This window comes from Tympanuchus pallidicinctus, unplaced genomic scaffold (assembly GCF_026119805.1).
Source record: "Tympanuchus pallidicinctus isolate F22 unplaced genomic scaffold, pur_lepc_1.0 scaffold3, whole genome shotgun sequence".
In the NCBI taxonomy this organism is placed as follows: domain Eukaryota; kingdom Metazoa; phylum Chordata; class Aves; order Galliformes; family Phasianidae; genus Tympanuchus; species Tympanuchus pallidicinctus.
In genome coordinates, this window is record NW_026294747.1 from 64,058,009 (window position 1) to 64,080,915 (window position 22,907).

General features: G+C 44.2%; 1 long non-coding RNA gene across 1 annotated transcript; it reads right to left on the reverse strand.

Moving 5' to 3' along the window:
• Positions 1 to 17,565: 17,565 nt before the first annotated feature.
• LOC128086524 (uncharacterized) lies at positions 17,566 to 22,602 on the reverse strand. Its single transcript, XR_008209401.1, has 3 exons — positions 22,150 to 22,602; positions 21,264 to 21,347; positions 17,566 to 17,980 (listed from the first exon to the last, which is right to left on the reverse strand). It is a non-coding gene; the product is annotated as an uncharacterized LOC128086524 (long non-coding RNA).
• Positions 22,603 to 22,907: the final 305 nt, after the last annotated feature.

Here is a 22,907-nt window from a genome sequence, read left to right on the forward strand (position 1 = left end):
ACATGCTCAGTCTTCATTTAAAGCCCTTGGGTGATGGAGAATCCACTGTATATATAGATATGTTATTGCAACGGTTCATTACCCTTGCCATCAGAAGATGTGTACATCATTTACAGGCTGAATTGGTTGGATTCATCTTACCTAAATTTAGGAGCTTAATTGCCTGAGAGTCCCTTCAGATTCAAAGGAGAGAAAAAGGCACTTTGTGGTGGAGTCCACCTGCCTTGTTTCAGCTGTCTGCTTTAGGATGAGAGGAATTAGACCTCACAGTCCGTCCACTGTTGGCTGGATATCTGTTGGCAGTAGTAGAGCCTGGAGTATCTAAACCAAGGTGCAGTTGTTTGCACTTTGATGAATGCTGCTTGACACATTTAACTCCAATCTACTTGCTGCCTGCTGTTAGCTCTTTCTCTATTGACTGTCATCAGAAGTTTCTGCCCCACATAGAAGCAGCAGCCCAGAATCAGGTCACATTTTACTGCCTTGAATAAATTTAAGGTACTGAACTTGCTAAGTCTTTTCCAAGTCTGTCAACACCGTGGCTTTTCTCTGAGCTCTTGCCAATTTAAAAAACGTCTGTAAAGAAGAGATCCCCAGACCCATCCTGCTGGTGTGCAGGTAGGGCTGTGCTCGCTGTCCTACAACCTACTGCTTCTTTCCACCTTTTTTTGACACTCATTTACTGCTTGCCTTCTGAGCATTGCACCGCACTGGGAGTTCTTACAACTTGCACATTATTTGGGGAAGCTGAGATCACCTACATCCCTTCCAGAAAAAAATCCCCAATATGTTGGTGTAGCACATACCAATCTTGCACTGAGCTGGACTGATCATGTAAACCACTGTCTGCCACTTCATTGCTCTATATAACTCTCTGTAACCCTATGCTTTTTCACGTATTTATTTAATGTTGTCAACACATGATATAGGAAATGATTTGATTTTAAGCATTTTTTCTTGCGTTCTTGCTAAAGGTCACCAACAGCATAGACCAAAGGACAAGCCCTGTTTTCTGGAAGTATACCCAAGGGGTAACAGTTCCCCAGTTCAAACAGATTGTTGTGACATGTCATACTATCTAGCTCCCAAGTTTACTATGCTGATTGCATGAACTTGCTTGCTATCAAATACGACTAAACCATTCAGCTCCTGGAATCTGAGCATTTTACATTGACAGCTACTTACACCTTCCAGCTTTGTGATTTCAGGATTCAGCCTGTTCATTGCAGGAGAGTTGGACTAGATGACCTTTAAGGGTCCCTTCCAATTCAAACAACTCCATGATCCCACAAATCTATGTTTCTTAATCTCACACCTTGATGCCGCTTGTCCTCCCATCTTTACCTCCTCCTTGGATGCTCTGACCACTGCTGCTTCCATGGTGTTGCTTGGGACCAGTGTCAGGTTGGTGACATACAAAAGTACAAAAAGGCTAAGGTTTGCTAGACTCCTTCATATCATTTGTTTTGCACAACCCTTGGAGTTGAAGAAGTACTGTATGAACCCTATACAGCAAAGTGCATAAACAAAGGGAGTCTTATGTCACAGGACGCTGCAGGGTAGTTCATTGAGTGCAGGACTGAGTGTCACTAGGAAAGGTAAATATTCATCTGACAGCAGTGGATGTCTATGGTTCAGCTGCACTCTTCACTGGGCAGAAAAAAAAAAAGTTCTATGTATAAATTCATGACGTATTTTCAAAGCCTGAAAAGCAAGCATGAATGACAGTCAACACTTTCAGATCCATGTCATCCCATATTTCTCTGGCAGTGGCCAGAGGTACAATTCTAAGAAAGAAGGTAAAAATAGAGAGATTATCATAGAATCATAACATTGTTTGAGTTGGAAAGGATCCCTGAAGGCATCTAGCCCAACTCTCCTGCAATGAACAGGGTCACCCACAGCTCCATCAGGTGCTCAGAGCCATGGCCAGCCTGACCTTGAATGTCTTTAAGGATGGGGCATCCAACACCGCTCTGACAATTCTCTGGAGTGATTTTGCAGTAACCCCTCGATGCAGCCCTTCCTAAGCTGGACTGGCTTCTAGGTTCATAGTGACAACTATTAAGAATTTGTAATTTCTAAATTTCTCTCCCATTAACTTGCCCACCCTTTTTGCTCCCCTGTAAATGTTTGTCATCCACGGTGTCCTGTGACAAGGAGATCTGCAGAGGGTGAACTTCCTCCTGCATGTTCTGAGCCTGTCTCCATCTTCCATTTGATGCCCTCTAATTTTTGGATTGGAAAAAAAACCAACCCATGATCAGTTTCTACTAGTCTTACTCCTTTCAATACAATGCATTGCCTCTGGACAAGGTCTGAAAGCCAGGCAGAGGAGAAGGGGCTTGATTGTTAATGAATTTGATATCTCCACAACTTCTGCTAGTCTTGGGAGCCTCAGAGAGATGACCAGCAAAAAAAGAATTTAAACCTTTCCCTGCCCCCAACCTGTTCCCCCTGTGAAAACATGTGCCTCATAAAGGGCCTAATGTCTAATCTCACTTCCACCAAGCCAGGTTGTTTTCACAGAAAGAATCTTGTGAAGCAAGTGGCAAGAGACATGCAGTGAAAAGAGAAAAATTCTTCTGATGGTCCCAGTACTGAGAATCTGCTGTGCAATACACACACACTCAACCGCAGATCTTATCAGGCTGGACTGTTTCCACTGAGAGGTGTCTGCTGTTCCCCTCTATCAGCGATGCACAGGCAACAGTTGTGAAGATTATAAACTTCTTTATTTTGGTAAGTAATCTCCAGATCTCTGCACAGAAAAAGGTCACGTATTTTTGCCTTCTTAATAAGAAACACGGCCGCAAATGTTACCGTGCAACTGAAGCTGAGAAGCATGCTGCTCAAATGGGAGGCTGCAATGAGGACTATGGATGTCCCAGAGGCAACAAAAGCTGTCTACTTTCCAAGGATGGGTCATGGAAAAATCCATGTGCTCCAATCTGGATCTCTGCAAGGGCTTGTGAATTTCTATGCACCAGAGTCATCTCAAGTGCCCAGCATGGTCAATGCAGTGGAATAGATTCTGCAATTTGATTTAGGCCTGATAGAGTCTCCTCCTTCTGTAGTCATTCCTGTGGGCATTTGTAAACAGAGTTGACATGACAGCACTAAAATAAAAAGCAGAAATGCAGCAGTGGCAACTGCAAAGCTCTTAACTCCATTCTCAGAAATGTACTAAATATTAATGTCTGCCTCCATATTGTGGGGCTGGTTTGTTACATGAAGTCCTAGCTGAGCGAAGAGTGGGGTCTGTTTCTAAAATATTGTCCCCTCTACTTCCTGAGATCCTCTATATCTTCTCTAACAGCCAGATGGAGATGAAAAGTGGACATGGGATGAGCACTTCAGCAGCATTTCTTTAAGGACTGGTCAGGCAGAAGGTGATGTTCAGGTAGGCCTAGTTAACAGCAACCCAATCTGTAGAGATGCATTAGCATTTAGGTGTTAGTGAGAAAGGGAATAATCTGGGCATGATGTAGGAAAGACCTACAAACATCTAGAGCTAGAAAAATCTTTAGAGAGTTTCATGCTGACCATTTTGCCTTTTGGAGCAGGCCCAGATATCTTTTGAGAGTTGGGTTATTTTGGTGGTGAGGAATTTGCAGGACACCCAAGGACCACTCAGCATCGTTTTCTCCTCAGCATCCCTGGAAAGCAAGGAGGATTCTAAATGTTATGTATGATCTGCTGGAGCTGTGCCCATATCAACCGGTGACTGTTTTGGAAAAGCTGCCCATATGCTGAGAACCCAGCTCTGAGGCACAAACAACAGGACAAGATATAATGGCCATAAGTTGTGCCAGGGAGGTTCATGTTAGGTAGCAAGAAAAAATTCTTCTCAGAAAGAATGCTGAAGCTTTGGCACAGGCTGCCCAGGGAGGTGGTGGGGTCCATGGAGCTATTCAAGGACCATGGAGACGTGGCACTGAGGGACGTGATCAGTGGACACGGCGGGTTGAGGTTGCACTTGGTGATCTTAGAGGTCTCTTCCAACCTTAATGATTCTGTGATTCTTTTGTTTTATGAAAGTGCTCTCCCTGCCCTGAATATTTCTTTCCTTTATGGACAGTTAGTAATGAGATCAGAATTGGGCCCTAGGTTCTCCTGTAAAGCATCCTCTTCAATGCCTGGTATTTTTGAAGAGCCTTTACTGTTGAAGGCTTTTTGACATTCTTTTGTAATGATAAAGGATTTACAGGCTTCATCTCCTTGTGTACAAGTGGCAGTAACATCTGAGCTGGAGATCAGTACCAAGCCAAGATACAGTGGATTCAGATTCTTTAGTACTTTGATGTTACGAAACATTGTCTTTCTAAATTGGAAGGAAAAGAAGTATTTTGTCATTAGGTGATTAGACAGAAGAAAAATTATCTCAGGATATTTTTATTTTGGCGAGTAGACAATTTTAACTCAATTCTGGATATTTGTTTTTAAATATGTTCTGCTCTTTGTGTATGTATGTATAATATATGTAATTTCATTGCATCTCAAGCTTAATGGTATTGAGCTCTGTAATTATTTACTTTTTAATTATAAAAAATGCTATGTTTCAATTGGTGCAATGCAATCCATTCTCTGCTGGGAAAGCAAGGAGTGAAGGGGCTTTGCACAGTTTAAAATATTCCTCTTCAGAAAGATGCGCATCCACACTGATGTGCTTGTGTGTTGAGTGTCTGTCACGCAGGGACTCAAGGGAGCACTGCTGGGCTGCAGATCTGATGCAGATTTTAGATTTCACATGGGTTTGTGTTGGAACTTAACACTAACCCTGGACAAGGGGGTTTCATGTATTCAGTGTGTTTTCCCCCATGTAGCAGTGGTGCCAGCAAAGAGTGGCAAACACTGAGGGCACGTAACAACTCTCAACAAACAGTGGCCAACTCATTCTTGTAAAATATGCCAGACTGCAGACAAGTCAGAAAGGGGGATATGGGCAGCCAGGTGCTCTGTTTCATCCACAAACACCAATTGAGTGAATCACCCAGACTCTTGTGCTTTGACTGATTATATTGCTTCAACATTGCTCCTTATGGCCATGGAGGAAGAGGGTTGAGGGTTTAAGCAGAATGCTCCATGTGTCCTAGCTGGCAACAACTGACCTAATGCATGTTCTCCTAGGGTGTATGTTTTATTAGTCTCATCAGGAAAAGAAATGAAAAAGGAAACATCTAAACAGCCTTATTTTTAAAGCAAGAAGAAATATTCTCCCATTCTGACTGACGCTGACTTCCCAGCCACTGCTCCCTGCCCCCTCTGCCACACATCCCCCTGCGGGCTGTCACATCAGAGTAGATGATGCTCAGAAGCAGGAAGGGATGAAAAGGAAAACAAAGAATTTCACCAGCCAGCTTATGATGTTCTTGTGCAGGGGGTGGGGGGTCGGTGTTGGACAGCGTGATTCCTGCAGGACCAAACCATGGGCCCAGATAGCAAAAATTCTTTGGAGGTAGCACAAGCTCATCGCCTGCGAGTTTGTATTTGAATTAGAGCACGAGTGGGGAGCTGGCAGATAATTTATGGGTAAGATCTTGAAAAGAGCTCTGTTCCCATTCAGGACAATGGGAGTTACTGGGGGTTTCAAATACTCTTACCAATCTGGTCACGTAAGCACAAACTCCCTGATTTGGTTTATGAAGAATACCCTTCAGTCTGACACTGACCTCTAAAACAAATAGAGTATTACAGCGCGCTGATGCCCCATTCATCACTGGGTGACAATAGGAGCCAGAGCCTGGCAATGAACAGCATTTCATTCAGGGAAGGACTGAATTGCTCCAAAATACTCATTGCAGTCCTACTGGTACCAGCTCCCCATGGGCATGCTCCAGCACCCATCTGCACAATGTCAGAGACTCAAAGCTCTTGGGAGGCCTCAGGTAAAATCTGTGTCTCAGCACGTGGTCAGGTGGTGGACAGCCAGAGCAACAGGAGAGAGCCCTGGTGAGAGGCCCTGGCCACCTGCTCCACTAGAACAAGCATCCCACTTTCCAAGAAGTGCTCTCGCTGTGGATTGAGTCATGGGGTAGTGCTCTCCTGGAGGGAAGACCACCCATAACAGCAGTCTTTGTATGTCCAGGAGCAATGGTTATGATCACCCACTATGTGCTGATAGAGGAGACTGAGGACCAGGAGCAGGGAAACAGCCATACATCATGAGTGCAATGTAGCTGTGGTGAAGGGCGATGGAGATACAGGGTGGGCAGTGGTGGGGAGCTGAGCACAAAGCCTGTGCCATCACCAGTGGGGTAGACATCTGCAGACAGACCACAACAGGGGCATGAGTGCATTTTCAGTCAATTTTGGTGACTTCTCTGATGCCCTCATCACTTCCAAGTTGAGTTTCTTGCAGATATTTCTGACGTCCGCAGCCTTTTCTGTTGCTCTTCCTGCACCCAGCATGGTGGAGACAGCTGGTGTTAGGTGAAAATATCATATCAGAGGCTTCAGAAGAAGGGACAGAAGCCAAATGAGGTCCCTCTACAGAGAGCCAGACCAGAAGACTTTCATCTGCCCCTGTTATCCTGGCTGAACTGCCTGCACTAGAGCATGACGATGCATATACTCACACAGAGTTTTTTCATTCACATTCTCCATCAGTGGTTAATTCCTCCTGAATAGATATTGGACTATCTGGTGATTGCATTTGCTGGTCACGTACCTAGATCACAAAAGCAATCACTGTTCTACATATGTTCCTCATAAGGATGTCTGCAAATGACCAAAGTGAATATGTAACGAGTCGTTCCCATGTGCAGATAATGGCGTGAAGTGTGCAGTTACAGAGATTCTTTGAGCAAATCGCCTGCGCAAGCACAGATGTGTGAGCTCACACTTATAACAAGGCTGGCCTTTTTGAGGCAGGATTCAGGCCTGGGAGAAATGCTCCCACACATTTTTGGAGGGTGTGTTTTCAGGGACTGATTCTGCCAGGGACATGCATCTCTGAGAAAGTGCTGGTGCCTGAGAGATCCTAATGTGCAACATTATCTTTCAATAGACATCTGTGTTAACAACTGAAATGAAACGATGGCACATTAAAAACTTCGCAGCGCTGTTGCAAAACTCTTGCCAAAAAAACACCCTGAGCTGCTGCTGTAGGTTACTCTGAATTATGCCTGAAAATAGCACATCCAGCGTTACTTGGAAGCAGACACACGGTCTCTAGCAGATCTAATTATCTCCTGGAAAATAAAACACCAGAGCCTGTGTGAAAGGCTCAGGGGTGAATGTAGGCATTGTCCCAGCATCGAGGGGAATAATACATGGATTTGTGATTTCTGTAGGTCATGAAATCACAGTGCCCTTGCCAAGTGTTCAGTTGTCTGATCATGTGAAGATCACCCACTTAACGCTGGCTTAGCCTGCAAGGGATCTCAAATAAAGCATGCAAGGGCAACACAGTAAGAATTCATTTCTTGATTTCCCAGCTCACTGCTTGAGAGGAACAGTGCTATGAGCATGAAATGACTCCTGGCTAGGCTTGTCTTCATCTAATACCAGTCACCTGGCTGATCCTGGTTGTTTCAGCACCTTTGCTATTATTGGCAGGTGAAATCTGCATCTTCCTTCTCCTCTGAGTTGCCTCTGGAGCTGTCTGTCATAGAGATGGCAGGTAACATAGAGAAGGCCAGGTACCCAGCTCTGCTGGTTGCAGGTGGCATTTGGGATTCTAATATTCCCAAGGATGCCCTACTGGGTCAGCTACATGGCTGGAACAGCATTATATCTAAGAGTGCTTAGATCATAGAATCATAGAATCGTTTGCATTGGAAAGGACCCTTGAAGTCCATCTGGTCCAACCCCCCTGCACTCTGAGGGACAGTCACAGCTCCATCAGGTGCTCACAGACCCGTCCAGCCTGACCTTGAGTGTCTCCAGGGACAGTGCATCCATCACCTTTCCACAGCTTCACTAAGATGGCACAGCAAAGTCCAGGTGGGGAGTATTGCATAGAAGACCGGAGACTTGGCCTCTATTCTTGAAAGTTCTCTGAGATCTGTGGAGAGAAGGGCTGGGAGAATGTTGCAATCCAGCCATTCTGCTGGTCAATTCAACCAAGAGAAAGGAGGCTTGAGTCAGCAAAAAAAGTCTTTTTACTCTCTGTGCAAGTCCAGAGAACAATTTCTGCTTTAAAATCTGCTGTAAGAGCAAGAAACAGTCAGGGAGAGCTCAGCAGCTTACTAACAGGGATGAAGAAACATTACACCATATATCTGGGCTGCCTTATCAGTATCACTGCTTGTGAGAGCTTTTGCCTAGGGCCCAACAGCAGGGGATTCTCACTGGCACACAAAAATAACATGATAAAAATACTGCTTTTTGATAATAAGAACATAAGAACATCCATGCTGAGTCAGATAATGCCCCATATCCTCTCCCCCACTGTGGCTGCGAGGGGTTTGCCTAGAGAAGGGTATAAAACAAGATAAACACATGTATTTCTCTGAGAGATCTTCAAAGCCATCCATTTCTCTGAGAAGACTGTGGTTTCTTCATATTTATTTACCTTCTCTTCCATAAATTTGTCTGATGTCTGTCAGATTGAACTGGATTCTTATGTCTGTTTTTAGCACCAAATCCTCCCTGTGGCAAAGTGTACCGCAAATGCCCACTGCAGGAAGACCCAAATTTGATCTGTTCTGAACCTGGATGCTCCTACATTTCCCCAGAGAGGTAGTGGGTGCCCTGTTCCTGGACACATTTAGAATCAGGCTGTACGGGGCCCTGATCCCCTGATGGAGCTGTAGGTGTCCCTGTTCATTGCAGGGGATTTGGAACAGATGGCTTTTAGGGGTCTGTTCCTAGTCAAACAATTTTATAGTTCTGTGATACACTGATCTTACTACAACTACATGGTGCCCCAAGGATGTGTCTGGAGATGGAAGTGCAGCTGATGAACCTGAGCAAACATGACTGTGCTTGAGAAGTTCGATGGTTAATTACATGCCAGGCAGAGCTTCCAGAATGAGAATCAGGCCAGCTAAGATTTGCATTACCTTCCGGGGATGGCTGTTGGCTCAAGCAGGAACATCAGGTGATCGTTATGTCCCCAGGCCAGGCAGCAGGAGGTGGCGTTTAGGTGAGTGAACCCAGTCCTTCACGTTCAGATGTACCTGTCAGAGTAGAGAACATGACCTGTGAATGATTACTCAGACCTATGGATATTTGTACTCTGATGTGTCATTGTATAATAAATGTATGCAAAAAAGCAAAGATTTGCATGAGTTCCCATTTCAGTTGAGTTCATGTGCTGATCAGCTCTAAGGAAGCTGAAAGGAGACTGGCTGGACATAGACCACAGCTAAAATGAATATGAGGTGAATGTGAGCTACATAGCACGTATTCTAGCACAGTGTGGCTCTCTGAACTGATCAATCTGCAAGGCAGAGTGTAAGCTTGGCAGTTTTACAGTAAATGGCTAAAAGAAGTTGCCTAAAAATAAATAATTTGTGCCATTTGGAAAGATTTGGGGTATGGGATCATCCCAGGGAAAATCCCAGCAGGTGGAAGGAGTGGGGATTTACAACAGACCTGTGATGTTTTGGAGACCAGAAGGGATGTGCAGAGACACTGCCTGTTCATACATGGGCCACTGAATCTGGTCACAGCATGACACATGACATGAGTGGAAATCAGCTCAGAATTTATAACATCTGCATGAAGGGAAGGGAGTCGGAACTTGATGATCCTTGAAGTTCCTTCTAACCCAAGCCATTCTAAGATATCTGCAAGAAGGGAGGTCGCAATACCTGAGGGAATGGATTTTAACACAGGGGCTAATGGACAGTGTGTGCTAAACAGTTCACCCCTCTTGCAGACACGTCCCCCAATGAACTACCAAAGAAAAGGTTCTTAACCTGCTTCCCCCTTTCAAAATAGGTTTAGTCAGGGGAGGTTGAGGTTGGATGTTAGGAAAAATTGTACTCCCTGGTGGGAAATTTTCCAGTGCATACCAAATAAGGAATTGGGCACAGGGGAGCCCCCAAAAGCTGTATTTGGTCCTGGCAGCTCCAGGTGCACTGTATGGATAGTTTCACAGGGACTCTGGTGCAGACATCACAGACTCAGCCAGAATCAGGATAAGTTCTCCATTCACCATCTGGTCTTTGCACCCTTCAGGCTGGACATTAGGAAAAAATTCTTCTCCGAAAGAGTGGCAATGCAGTGGCACTGCCCAGGCTGCCCAGGGAGGTGGTGGGGTCACTATTTCTGAAGGTATTCCAGAACCATGGGGATGTGGCACTGAGGAACATGGGTCAGTGGTCAATATCTGCAATTGGACTAGATTCAGTTGTTTACTTCAGGATTATTTCTTGAGGACTTCGAGGTAAACTGTGCTAAGAAGAACCTAGAGGGGAAGATGCGGTTTCGCTGAGAGAAAAGATTGCCTTTCAAACTTTGCTATTAATGTTTGGACCAGCAAGATTTCTTCCTCCAAGCACGTAATGTGTGACAAACCCTTGGCTGGCGAGCATGGCTTGGTAATGTTGTGCAGGGCAATATAGTCTCAGTAGTGTATATTCAGCATTTTGTGCTTCTCTTGCAAAACTCAAATTATTTTCAGAGGCTCTTAAGCCTAGTTGTTGCAATCTGAGCAATCAGCTGTGAGATTGCAAGTGCTTATCCTGTTTGCTTTGGGCCACGTGTATGTCCTATGCTCATTCTTAAGTGGACAAGGTGTCCAGACCATCTCCTGTCCTCTAGTCTATTTCAAATCAGCAGAACTGTGACTTCACACTAAATCCCTTAACCAAATTTCTTGAGTCCTACTATTTTTTTGCCTGTGCATAAAAGGCCCAGTTTAACCTTTCGCAATAAATAAACACTCCCTGGGATATTGCCTGAAGTCTCTGCCTGGTTAGCAATTATTTAAATACTCTGTTATGAAAAGGATCAAAGCCTTCTCTTATTGAAACACTTCATTCCCCATGCCAGAAGTTGCCATCTCATGACAAATGGATTGCCTGTTCTCTTCTCACAAGTGTGCTCCAACCAGCCAGAGCTGGGCAGCCTGTGGGATGGGGAGTTCAATTAATAACACTGTTTAATTTCTACAATGAAACACTTAGAGCTGGATGAATATCTGCCTCCAGTTGTGAGCTGAAAGCAGCTTGGTGCTCGGGAAGAACGGCTCCATCAGCAAAGGGCTGCATGCACCGCATGGCGCCCAGCTGTGAGCTCAACAGCACGCGTCTCCCGGAGTTGCCTGAAATATTTCAGTTGGGTCAATTTTTCTCAGTTACTTAGCAGCATAAGTGTCATAGTTCCTCCAGCTGATAGTAGCTATGGAAACCGTGACATCATCGCCGACATAGCGATACATGAAAATTCAAATGGCTGGGGACTGGTTGCTAGGAGAGCTCTGCTCAGGAAAGTCATTGGGCAGGCAGCCAAGGGACTGGAGTCTACTGAACATGTTGTACTTCACCCTGGTGATTTTACCCTCCTCCTCCTATTTTCCCTTTCATATGCAAAGCTACTGATTTTTCTTCTTTTTTCTTTTTCACTATATTCACTCTTAACATTACCTCAGAAATCGTGGCAATGGGCAATTGAGCTGGTGGTGTATCTGCACGTTACCACAATTTGTGCAAGGTCATGAAAGGAGTCACACACTGTAGTTGCGATCAAATAAAAGTCACTGTCAGCCACCTTCACATCATCTGGGTTCTTATAAGCATTCGTTTTAGATCAATTTCTGGTAAGGATTTTCCACTAATCTTCACGTATACACAAATTCATGGGAAATTTATTACCAAAAGCAATGAGAAATGACGGTAATCTGAACGATTGATGAGGGGTAATATCTGTAGTGGGTAAAACCTCGTATTGCAGCCAGTCTAAATTTGGCAAATTGAGCGCTTCCCAACACTCAGAGCTACACCTGCCTTCTGGAGAGCTGGCACTTCTCAGTTAGTGGCTTTGGAACACCAGTGGTTGGGGAAAGAAGTGAGGCAAGTTTTGTAGGGTAAGATGTTGGTTTTGATGAGGCCAAAATTGTTTGTTAGACCAAAATAGTGAGAAAAATCCACCGACTGAGCTTTCAGGCTTGCAAATCCTTTTTCAGACTCTGAGAAGAGTTGGTGAAGCAGCTCCTTTGTTCTGTCCAGCATTGGCGACTGGGCTAATAAGGGATCTTGCATGCAGATGTGGTCACTTGCCACTGCATGCATCTTCCCTGTGTGCATCTTCAATAAACGCACCACTCATTTGTCCATGCTTTAAATATATTTGTCTATGCTGTAAATATATAATTATATATATTATACTATATTATATAATTATATAATATACTTTTTTTTTCCCCCTTCCCAGATAGAGGAAGAAACTCGTAAAGGAATTTATCCAAGTAGGTTTCCAATGATCACCCAAGTACGAACAAATGACAAGAACTTAAGAAAGGCAGTGTTCATACTGAATGGTCCTGGTAAATGACCAAATAGTGAAATGGTATTGGATATCTTTGTCTGGCAGTTACCCATGGTTTGGTAGAGGATTTCTATTGGTTTGTTTTCCTAGAAACTAATAATGCAAAATCCTTAGAATGAAAGAGAAACTGAGAAAGAAACAAAGTCATTGATTAACTTATTTACTCTGGAAGTATGTGATTCTAGAGAAACATATATACATGAAACACTTCCCACAACCCAGTGACAACCCACACAACTCAAAGGTGCACATGCACATTAAATGAAAATGAAGTTATTTTCATTTATGTGAAGTGGTTTGTGACGTATTAACCAACTAGCCTGTTCTGGTCCAGAGGCAGCTGTGATTTTAGTTATGCATAGTGTTTTTTTTCACAGAATGTGTACAGAATGTGTGTTAGGGGCTGATGTCTTCTGACCAAGAGAAAATTTTAAAATAAAAAAAGAGATATGCTGTCATGCAAGGACTGCTCGATGTGTATTTTACTTCTTTCCTTGCACTGTTATCCCTTGCAAGAAATCTTCATTGTCCAGCTTGTAGCAGAACCTGTTTTCTTTGCCTTGAAAATTCATAGTTCACTGAACTGAACTTTAGATCTCCACTGACGTGGATACCTCGCTCACATACTGACAACTGAACTCAGACATCTTCATTTGCAAAACTCTCCAGGATATACACGATCATGTTACTATTTTATAACTCATTTCTGTCTCAGTGTATCAACCGTGATGAAGAAAAAATAAACATAAAACTGGACCACACAACTCAGATGTGGAAAATGTCTCATCAACAGCCCTTCAAGGGCTCAACTTAAGGAATTAGCCTACTGTGTCCAAGCTGGCAGTGCTACCTGAGAGACTCCCAGAAGTCGAGTCCCTTGAGTGTGGTCCTGGGTTCTGGACTCAGCTCAGGAACTGCAATGTACAATTTAATCTAGATGGATCTGTTCCTGAACTACCTCAATCCCTTAGGATATCTCTGCTAAGTTCCCTTGCATGAGTGCAGTGGGCATGTGAACATTGTTTCCTTGTCTCTAAGTTGAGTGGCACTGATGAGCAGGTCAAGGACTTTATGTGCCTGCTGTTGATGATTCCCTCCTCAACTGGTGCCTCTAGCAAAAGTATGTGAGTTACAGATACTTTGATCATTTTTCATCTGCATACTATGCTACTCGAACTCATTTAATAAAAGCAGATTAATACATATGCTCCATGAAATTTTCCATTTATTAAAAAGACATCATTTTCATTTGTATTCTGGCTATTCAACTGATTTCTTCTTTACTTTTAATTGTTCTCCCCCAAAAAATGAGTAGAATAATTAGTGATGGATGTAGAAAGAAGCAGAAAACCCAGGGTTTTCCCTGGTCTAACACAAACTTTTTCTTGTACAGATAGTTGCAGCAGAGGCACTTGGTAATTTTCCTCTCAAAGTTCTCCTTCAGGGAGAGAGAGAATATTGTGCAGGTGTAAATGTATGCCTTGGGCTATTTAATCAGGCTAATGACAGAAGACACGGTGCATCCAAGGCAAATGTGAGCAGGCTTATGGATCTAGGAAGGATATGAGACTTGGGGTTCTTGTGGACCACGTAGGCTATACCATCATTGTAACAGGGAGTAAAGGTGGTTTAAATGGCTTTAATTAAGGGAAAAACAATGACAGTGAAGGACAGAAGTAGATAGTTAATGCTAACAACAGAAGATATGCTTGTAACTACATGACAGAACACTTGTAATGAGCCAGAGATGTTGCATCTCCCACCCTATCTTTGCTGGGTATGTGGTCCTCTTGAAATCAGAGCCAAGCAGACACAGGAGAAGAGAATGTATCTAGGTTGGCCATGGATACACAGTGATGTATTTGCTGAATGTCTCCTCATCAGCTAGTAGTTATTGGTTTTGTATCACTTCTTGAGAGGAAGGCGAGATTGCTTTGGAAATCCATATTGTTCTGCCTCCAGTGCAGCCAGCAATAGATTTACCATTGTCTTCCATTGGACTTCACAAACTCCACTTTTCTCAGTGTGATACTTCAGCCTGCTCAGTCTCCTGACCTTCTTTTTTTCCTCTTGTGTAATTTGATGATTGCACAGGTAACTCCTACAAGTCTGTCTGAAGATGTTGTGTCCTTATGGGTATTCCTAGCTTATCTTTAGGGGATGTGAAATACTTTGGACAAGTTGATACCTATTTGACTGTCATTTTAGCATAATGAACAAGGATTATTCTTTAATCATCTTGTTGGACAACAAAACAGAGTTAACCGACATCTTATTTTCATAAATATAGCTTGAGTAGGATTTGAACTTTACTCCCCTTACATAAAATAGGCATTTCACTATCCATCAGAATTTTTGGCTAACTTCCATGGGAATTTAAAGGTGTTAAAATAGCTACAGGAGGGTTTCATTATTGTTCTCTAAGTGTAATGGGAACAGATTTAAATTTACAAGGAGAAGAAGGTAATAATTAAAAACTGAACATAAGGATAATGAAGAAAATGGGTTCCCTCAGACTGACATAGAAAACTTCATGAAAAGTGGAGTTCCTGCTGTGTCTTTTTTCTAGAGTGAGTAAAAAAAACCATTGTCTAACGGTGATTTTTTTGTGGCAGATTAATTGCTTGTGACTTCCATGGATCTTACAGCCCATAAAGATGGTTCCAGCGTAGTTCCAATGTTCCTTTCATAGAGAGTTATTTTTCTCCCCTTCTTGTTACCAAAATTATATACAAATAAACAGAGGTGTTGGTGAAGATATTGTGAGAGTTGCAAACGTGCTGGATATGTCAGAGCTTAAGAATTTAAGCTAAAAATCACACTTGGTTCCAGTTCCTGCCCAGATTTCACCTATTTTCCCCTTCCCCACAGTGTCCCATGAGACTCAGGCACCTCTTCTGCCCATTGTGTATCTCCATCTGCACAAAGTTTATGGGCCATTGAAAGTGGTGCTGTGATCTACCTATATGATAGTTTATCTCAAAACAACACTTTCTGAATTTCAGTGCGATTTTCCAGCTTGCTTCCTTCCCAGAAGAACCTACTGCTCGTATCTTTTTCACCTGCGCATTCTCATTCAATCCCTCCTACTCTTTTCTTGCAAGCCACCGGTTTGCTGTTGCTCTTATTATTTTTAACTTCTACATTTGCTCCAACTCTCGCCCTTTTTTGTCAAATAAGCCATTGAATTATGCTGCGTTAAGGATCATCTCTTTTCCGATTTCTTTTTATTCAGCCATTCTCATTGAATTTTTTTCATTGCTGTGCACTTCCCAATCCTCAGATTAAATTGCCTCCTGCTTTTTTCCACTGCTAGTCTGTTTTCAGTTGGGTAATATAAGCTCAATGTCTCCAGGGACAGCTAAGCCCATACGAGGAACACCAGAGTAGTCTATTGCTGAGAGTGAACTGTCTATGATAATAAGGGAGTTTTCAGGCAGCCTCTGGAGAATTTTTGAAGGGAAAAATAATTTGAAGCTTGTAGGAATGTGTAAAATGGGATACAAAGAAAGATGGACTTACTAAAGCTAAACTCAGAGCTCATTTGTATAAGATAAGGGTGTTTATAGAAAGGTGGTACACTGGAGCTAATCTCTCAGGGTCACTCAAGGCCAATTTTGAGCTACATCTTCAAGTGATTCAACAACTGATCCAACTATTCCTTCCACAAAAGAGGGCTGAGAGATGAAATGGAAGGTTTTTTTCACAGCATATGTGACATTTTTGGCCACTGTTCCAGTAAGGATTGCGTGTCATCTTGTTTAACACTCTTCTACAAATGAGCTGTTTAAAAACACGGTTTTCCTTCTTGTTTTGGAGAAGGACAACAAGAAGTTGAAACATTTTCAGTTTCAGCTTAAATTAAAAAGGGAGGAAAGAAGGAATGGGAAATCTGCTATTTACTGTTACTTTTTTTTCCTGTGTATCAACATACGTGACTAAATGGCACAATCTGGACTCAAACACTGATTATCAAGGATAGATCATTTCTGAACACAGAAGAACACAACTTGATTTTGGGAAGTTTCAAGCAGACTTCTTGGTCCTTGGCACAAGGACTTGGTGTTCACAGAGAGTAAAGACAGTGAAGTTGGTGTAATTCTCAAACAAAACCACTGGCATTCTGCTGAGCTGGAGATGTGTTTTGCAACAGACTTTTTGCTCATTAAGAACAGCTTCTATCCACCAGCACGTTAATCATTAGCTGTAGACGGCTAGAGGGGAAGAGGAATGTGTTCAGGTTTTAGCAGAACTTTTATGTGTTAAAATTGTTGGTCAAAGAAGATACGGCAGAAGATCAGGTTAAAGGCTGTATTTGAAATATTTTCAGTGGCTCTGCAGTTCAAAAGAGCAATTCAGACTGCTTGCTAGTGCACGCACCCTTACGTCAAACAGAGAAGGGAGGTATGCACCTTTTAGAGGTCTTCCAATTTACTATTCAACAGTAACTGCTTTTCTCCATTGTCTGGGTGGGGAACATGAGGATCTGGCCCCAGGACTGCGGAAGTCTCAATTTCATTTGATATCTTGAATTCTGGTTGCATACTCTGTGCCTTAGTATCTGAAGGTGATCATCAGTCAGGGTTTGGAGGGTTAATCAGTTTGACCCATAGAATGCCTTAGATTGAAGGGACCTAAAGATGACCAAGTTCCAACGCCCCTCCTGCAGTCAGGGTTTCCAACCACAAAATTAGGCTGCCCAGGGCCCCATCCAGCTTGGATCCAGGGCAGATGACTTCAACCTAGGAAATCTGTAGACCCAGATGTTGTTTTGCTGTCTCCCACAGGCCCTTTCAGCTGCCATTTAACACTCCTGGCTCCTGGCTCCAGTTCCCCCACACACAGTAAGAAGGCAATGCTTCAAGCCACTTTCAAGGGGACATGGAACAAAATCACCTAATGGCCCTATTGACATCACAAATGTGCCAGGTATGCCACCAGCAGTATGGTTGATGCAACAAATCCATCAGCTTGCATTCAAACCATCCATCTCCCAACACACTGGACTTTTCCAAACCCATGTTACTGGTGTCAGACTCAGAGAAGGTGACTGTTGTTGGGTAGAAAGCCTAGAATTATTTCACTTTGCAAAGTGTTTCAGTCAGCAGCCAACCAGACTCATACTGAGCATTCAGCGTTTTATTTTTTATGCAGAAATAAATGGCAAAATTCCCATGATCTTCAAAGGGAGAGTACTGCCCAGAGTCCGTATGTAATGCATTACTATTAGATGGAAATACTTGCTGGGCTCTGTTATTGGTGAGATTCAGAGTTTTATTTTTAACTGCTGTATTTTATTTTATGTCATTTTGGCTCTGAAGGAAACCTTTTCAATTTGTTCAGGGAGAGAAATAAAATCTGGTACAGGACAGTTTAAACTACAGTCTCTGCCCACAATATGAAAATCCAGAGATTTGGATCAAACTGTATTACCAAACACAGACTTGGGAAAGGAAGATTGGTGGTGAGCTCAGCTCTACTTTGCAGCACTGATCTTGATTTCAGGAATAATCTCTGAACATTGCAGACTGGATCTCTGCTAAAAAAAAAAAAGGAGGTGAGTCTGTTGGGAAAGAAGCAGGCCAAAGAAAATAGTTGAGGTGATCAGGTGAAGCCACCCTTGAGAAGAAGGAGGGCACAAGCAATTGCAGTGTTCTCTGGTGTGGCTGCAGCTGTGGGTAATGAGGGAAAAGGTTGGCAGAGCAGCAATGTGCCCACGTCCTGCCTGAATCTGACCACTGTGAAACCACTGCTCTGTGACTGCCAGTCTGCCTTAAGCTCTGTATGTGAGCGTGGGACCTGTCATTACTCCCAGAGACCACAGCTGTATCCATAGCAGGCTGCTTCCCCCAGGGCCCTCCTCACCTGCGCTCATACTTTACCCCAAACAAAAGCTGCAGACTACTATCCTCAAAGGGGATGCCAGCAACTGTGGGCTGATTTATGAGTTGCTGTCAGATACAGTGTGATAGAAGGAGGTTTGCAAGCTTTGCAAGGAGAACAGGTGGCTCTAAAGAAAGCTCTCCAGGTCATGGCTGTTGATAAGTTGGCTAGCTGCAGCTTGGGAAACTGTATTTTCTACATCCGAGCATCTGGAGGAACCCAAGACTGGGAGGAGATGGATGGGCAATTGTTCTTCATGGCTCTGTCTCCTACACAGGACATAGATTACTGGGGGCAAGTTATTCCCTAGCTGGGCATCACCAACATCAGTGCTGTAGCTGACCCAGGAGCCCCACATAAGAGCCATGGCTATGTTCAGTCAACCATGTGAACCAAAAGCAGAGAAATCACATGCATTTTGAGAGGCAGCAATTAACATAGTGAGCAGATGTGAGAAAGAGTGTGAAGGGAAAGGCTGTGATAGATCCTCCCACTTTCCTCTGAAGCACCTGCTTGTGGTCACAGCTGTAAGAGTGCTGCTTGACCCAAGGACTGCTCTAACAGAACTATTTATTTGTGTTTGACCCAAGATTCATGGCTTCTTGTGTCGACAGCCCAGAAATGGGATGTTCAGTGCACTGAGCATAGGGAGGAGAAAATTCACATTTGGCTTTCTGTTTTTCCCATTTTACAGCATTCCTGGAGTGAGATGAATAAATTCTACCCTTTGCTCATGAACACTTCTCAAAGAGTCAGTGTCAGAATTGTGGTTTCTCAGTAAAAGCTCTGGATCAGCTTTCCAAATGGACTGGGCAGATTGCAAACAGCTGAAGGACTGAGCAGCACCATTTGCCATGGTGAAGAGCCACTAGGCTAGAAGAAAACTTCTCGGCTCATTGCAGCCCTGATCTTGCAGGTGGCAAGGCCATATGCTGGAACTACACTGAGACAGCTGTGAGAGCTCTATTTATATGACATGGCTTATAAGCTTCTTCATTTGTCAGTCCACATGTGTGTGACTCGTGCCAAATCTCAAGTCTTCAGTACATGTCCCTGTTACCCAAAAAGATCAAGATCGGTCTTGGCATAAACTCTCTACCTTGGGTTTGATCACATTGTACTTTGGGGCTTTAGTAGGATTCCAGCACACCCTCAACCTTTTACAAAATTGCTTTTTTGTTGTCCCCCCTCTAAACCCCTCTCTTCACTCTGCAATTCAAACCCAGGCCTTCTGCACACTGATCAAGGCGTGGACCTGGATCCATATGGTCACACCAGGACCTGACCTGCAGCAGGTACACACCTCGCCTGTGATGCACAGAAATGTTTCCAGAGCTGAAACCCTGGGATAAGTCACTGCATGCTTTGCCCATAGTAGGATAGGGGGCCTCTGGCTGCTACAACGGAAGAGCCCTTGTGGCTGGAATTCCACCTCAAAGTGATTTGTCAGTTCAAGGCAACTCCTCCTCAGCAATCTGCCCACCACTGCATTAGGGCCATGAGTCAGGGAGCAGCTAGAGGAAGCTATAGGGCAGGTTTGCAGCCAGAGCCTTCCTCATGCATGGAAGTGGTTGGTGTGTGGGGGAATGTTCCCCTAAACATCACCAATGAGCACTGCCACACACAGTTCCTTAACACCTCCAAAGACAGTGACTCCACCACCTCCTTAAGCAGTCTGTTTCAGTGCACGACCACTCTTTCCTTTGCCTCTGTGCAGCCTCCAGCCACTCTGCCCCAAGTCTGCAGCCGATGCATGGGGATGTCCTGATGCACAGGACTTGACACTTTGTCTTGCTGAAGCTCATATAACTAGCTTCAGTCCTACTGGTCCAGATCCCTCTGTAGGGCCTTACTACCCTCAGGTAGATGAACACTTCCCCCAGCTTGGTGTCACCTGCGAACTTACTGAGCTTGCACTCAATTCCCTCATCCAGACTATCAATACAGATATTAAACAGGATGGACTCCAATACCAACCTCTGGGGAACACCACTTGTGGCTTGGGTCTGGCTTATACATTTCCCTGAACATGACTGTGAAAAGCAGCTCTTGGCTGCTCAGAATGAGACCAGCTGGAAGCCTTGAGTGCAGCTGGGAATTGAGGTCTTGGAGCAAAGGCCTATCAGTGCAAGGGGCAGCTAGGTAATAGGGAAAGGGCTTGCTAACCATGTGTGGGACACCCTTTCCAGAGATAATTAAGCACATCTGGCCCTGATTTGTGCAAGTAGGATAGAGCATATCAGTGGAAGGTGAGGACTAAGGGATGAGATCCACTAATAGCAAACGCAGAGCTGCTCCCAGGTGGAGCAAGGAGCCTGCTTCTGCAGCAGCTTTAGGAACAAGAGACCTGCACAGGTTGCTATGCAGGCACAAATCAGTTCCCAGCAGGGCTTGGCAGCAAGTGAATCAAAACCATCCCTCTGGGGCATGGAGCTACTCCAAAATGCACCAGCTTCACCTTGTTTAAAAATCTACAGCCTGGGAGCACCACAGTCCCTATCCCCTTCATGATGCCCCCCCTTTCTGCATCCCTCTCCTGAAATTACATACAGCCCAGAAACCAGGGGTGTTGGCATCTGCTTGGATAATTTGGTTGACTGAGCATGACTTTGATTCATTTATTTTTTTGAGAGGGAAATATTTGGCTCAACTGGAGAATAATTCCCTCCCTCTCCTGAGATTGTCTTTAATAGCTAAATCTCAGCATGCTCACTCACTCTCATACCTCTGGAAACAATTGAATCAATTCCTTGTTTATAGAATGACTGTGTTTGTGCACAGTTGACAAAATAAAACTTGCCTTTTATTCTCCTGCTAGATCTCAATAGCATTTGTCTTCAAAGAAAACTTTCACTAGATTCTGTGTGTTTCTTATTCTCCAGCAGTATGCACTTTTAGGGAAATGGGAAATTAGGTCCAGGGCAAGACATATTACTCACATGAAGGAATTCAGGTCCGGACCCAAATCCATTTTTTCAGTCCTCAGTCCGTCTGATTTCCAGAAGCTGATAGCTGGAACTGGACTTGAAATACACAACACAGACATTCATATCATAGATCTCAATCACAGATAATGCGCCAAAAGCTCTGCCTTGATAGTTTTTTTTCAGGAATCTGCTGATCTCTCAAACTCCTTTTGCTGAGGTTCATTTTCTCTGCTCTTAGCCATCTGGAGGGTGGAGAACCTGTACTCTTTCAGCCTTAGAAGTGGGATGGCGTGAATCAATCCATCCTTGCAGTGAGGATTCCTCTGTCCTATTATAGATGTCTAATTTGGATGAGACAAAGCACCCCAGGATCCCACGTTTAAGAGGAGCCAAAGGTCACCTTCTTTCAGTAAGATGCCCACATTTGATCCCAAAATCCCTTGCAATGGCACTGGAAACAGAATGTACAGCTATGAATGTACAGCTACATATGAAAGGACCACCCAGTACTGGGGCAACAGGGACTCACCCTGGACAAGGTGGACGATAGAGACCTGAGATGCTCCCTGGGAAAGGCCTGGAAGCTGTGCCTCCGTGCAGCATCTCAGACGTCTATCATTTCTGCAGAGAATCATGGAGTCATTAAGATCAGAAAAGACCACTAACATAATCTAGTCCAACCATCTACCTACCACCAATATTGATCTCTAAACCATGTTCCTAAGTACCACATCTCCAAACTTGTGGAATATCTGCAGTTATGGTGACTCCACCACTCCCTCGGGCAGCCTGTGCCAGTGCCCAACTACTCTTCCTGAGAAGAAATTCTTCCTAACATCCAACCTGAACCTCCCCTGACACAACTTAAGGCCACCACCTCTCATCCTATTGCTGTTACCTGGGAGCAGACGCCGACCCCCACCAAGCACAGTCTCCTCTCAGTTGTAAACAGCACTGAGGTCTCCCTGAGCCTCTTCTCCACACTGAACCATCCCGGCTCCCTCAGCCATTCCCATCACACTTGTGCTCCAGATCCCTCACAGCTCCATTGCCCTTCCCTGCTCAGGACCTCAATGTCTTCTTATAATGAGGGGTCCAATGCTGAACACAGCACTCGAGGCGCTGCCTGACTTGAGGTGTGCCAGTACAGAGAGACGATCACCTCCTGCTCCTGCTGTCTGCGCTATCTCTAACGCAAGCTGAGTTGCTGCTGGCCTTCTTGGCCACGTGGGCACACTGCTGGCTCATGTCCAGTTGGCTGCCAGCTAACACCCCGAGGTCCTTTGCCGCTGCACAGCCTTCCAACCACTCTTCCCCAAGCCTTCAGCAATGCATGGGGTTGTTGTGGCCAAAGTGCAGGACCCGGCACTTGATCTTGTTGAATTCTATCCCAGTTTAGGCTTAAGTAGAGACCAAAAAAAAAAAAAAGAGAGAAAACTACTTATATTTTCCCAGTGTAAAAGTAACACCATATATGCTATGTGGCTTAATCAGTTAATTTCCATGTTCTAACTTTCACATCATGTTGGCAAAACATCCCAGCTTCTCCTGGAGCCAGGACAGTCACCCTGGGCAACCACGGCCCAGGCTTAGCATGGGTTTTGTCTCTCCCAATCAACCTTTGGCCCTCAACTTTGCCATGCCTTGCCTCTGCCA